This window comes from Procambarus clarkii, chromosome 6 (assembly GCF_040958095.1).
Source record: "Procambarus clarkii isolate CNS0578487 chromosome 6, FALCON_Pclarkii_2.0, whole genome shotgun sequence".
Lineage (NCBI taxonomy): Eukaryota > Metazoa > Arthropoda > Malacostraca > Decapoda > Cambaridae > Procambarus > Procambarus clarkii.
The window spans coordinates 32,029,941-32,032,629 of NC_091155.1; positions in this window are offsets into that span (position 1 = coordinate 32,029,941).

A 2,689-nucleotide genomic window follows, 5' to 3' on the forward strand; every position below is an offset into this window, starting at 1 on the left:
GTGCGTGTACCACTCGTGTGAAATAATCCATCCTTGTCTACCTTGTCAATTCACTTGAAAAATTTGCATGTGGTGATCATGTCTTCCCCAGCTCTTCGGTCTTCCAGCAATTTGAAGTGCAGTTCATTCAGATCCAGAAATATGCAGTCTGCCTAGCCCTCTCTCTCTCTCTTGCCTGATTTTTGTTGCCTGGTCATAGAATTCAATTAATCCTGTGAGGCATGATTTGCAATCCCTGGACCCATGCTGATGCTTTGTTTCAAAATTCTTTAGCTCCAGATGTTCCACTAGGTTCTTTTGCACAATCTTTTCCATCACCTTGCATGGCATGCAAGTTAGTGACACTGGCCTGTAGTTCACTGCCTCCTGTCTATCACCCTTCTTAAATATTGGGACTACATTAACCGTCTTCCAAATTTTTGTCAGCTCACCTGTTACCAGTGATTTATTATACACTATGGAGAGTGGCTGGCACAGGGCTTCTGTTCTTTCGTTCAGTATCCATGTTGAGATTCCATCCGGGCCTTTATCCTTTGTCACTTCCAACTCTAGCAGATGCTTCCTCACCTCCCCACTGGTAATCACAAACTCCTCTAATGGTGTTTGGTTAGATATTCCTTCTCCTATCTCTGGGATTCCCCTTGTTCTAGTGTGAAGACCTCCTGGAATTTCGTATCGCGTTCCTCGCACTCTTCCTTGTCATTTGTAGTGAATCCTTCTGCCCCTATCCTCAATTTCATAACCTGTTCCTTCACTGTTGTTGTTCTCCTGATGCGGCTGTGCACCAATTTAGGCTGAGTCTTTGCCTTGCTTGCCATGTCGTTTTTGTATTGTCTTTCTGCCTCTCTTCTCATCCTGACGTATTCATTCCTGGCACTCTGATTGTTGTTGTTGTTGTTTAAGATTCGCTACCTGGAACAAAAAGTTCCAAGTAGCACGGGCTATGGTGAGCCCGTAGGCGCTCTGGTATCTCTGTCTGCTCACTAGTGTCCTGTTATTTATATAGTTTATCCACGCCCTTGATAATTGTGTGCGTGCGGGCGGGCGCGCGCGCGTGCGTGTGTGTGTGTGTGTGTTTGTGTACTCACCTAATTGTGCTTGCGGGGGTTGAGCTTTGGCTCTTTGGTCCCGCCTCTCAACTTTCAATCAACTGATGTACAGGTTCCTGAGCCTTCTCGGCTCTATCATATCTGAAACTGAAACTAAAACCTGAAACTGTGTATGGAGTCAGCCTCCACCACATCACTTCCTAATGCATCTCATTTGTCAACTACTCTGACACAAGAAAGTTCTTTATAATATCTCTGTGGCTTATTTGGGCACTCAATTTCCACCTGTGTTCCGTAGTGTGGCCAACCTGGCATATGCCGCTGATATTATCCTCTTGATATGGGCTTCAGGGGACAGGTCTGGCGTGATATCATCCCCCAAGTCTTTCTCTCCCTCTGACTCTTGAAGAATTTCATCTCCCAAATGATACCTTGTATCTGGCCTCCTGATCCCTACCCCTATCTTCATTACATTACATTTGCTTGGGTTAAACTTTAACAACCATTTGTTCGACAATTCCTTCAGTTTGTCCGGGTCTTCTTGAAACCTCAGGCTGTCCTCCTCTGTCTTAATCCTTCTCATAATTTTGGCATCGTCAGCAAACATTGAGAGGAATGAGTCTGTACCTTCCGGGAGATCATTTACGTATATCGGAAACAGGATAGGTCTGATTACAGAGCCCTGTGGGACTCCACTGGTCACTTCACGCCAATCTGAGGCCTCACTCCTCACTGTAACTCTCTGCTTCCTATTACTTAGGTACTCCCTTATCCATTGGAGGACCTTGCCAGTTTCTTCTGTCTGTTTCTCCAGCTTATGTACTGTGTCAAAGGCTTTCCGACAGTCCAAGAAAATGCAGTCCGCCCATCCTTCTCTTTCTTGCTTAATCTTTGTCACCTGGTCGTAGAATTCTATTAAGTCAATAAGGCAAGATTTACCCTCCCTAAACCCATGTTGGCGATTTGTCACGAAATCCCTTCTCTCCAGATGTGTTACTAAGTTTTTTCTCACGATCTTCTCCATCACCTTGCATGGTATACAAGTCAAGGACGCTGGCCTGTAGTTCAGTGCCTCTTGTTTGTCACCTTTTTTGTATATTGGGACTACATTATCCGTCTTCCATATTTCTGGTAGGTCTCCCGTCTCCAGTGACCTACTATACACTATGGAGAATGGCAAGCAAAGTGCCTCTGCACACTCTTTCAATACCCATGGTGAGATCCCGTCCGGGCCAACAGCCTTTCTCACGTCCAGATCCAACAGATGTCTCTTGACCTCATTTCTTGTAATTTCGAACCCTTCCAAGGCCGCCTGGTTTACTGCCACCTCTCCTAGCACAGTGACCTCACCTTGTTCTGTTGTGAAGACTTCTTGGAACCTCTTGTTGAGTTCTTCACAAACCTCTTTGTCATTCTCTGTGTACCTGTCCTCGCCTGTTCTAAGTTTCATTACCTGTACTTTCACTGTTGTTTTCCTCCTGATGTGACTGTGGAGTAGCTTTGGTTCGGTCTTGGCTTTGTTTGCTATATCGTTTTCATAACTTTTCTCTGCTTCTCTTCTCACCCTAACATACTCATTCCTGGTTCTCTGGTATCTCTCTCTGCTTTCTGTTGTGTGTGTGTGTGTGTGTGTGTGTGTG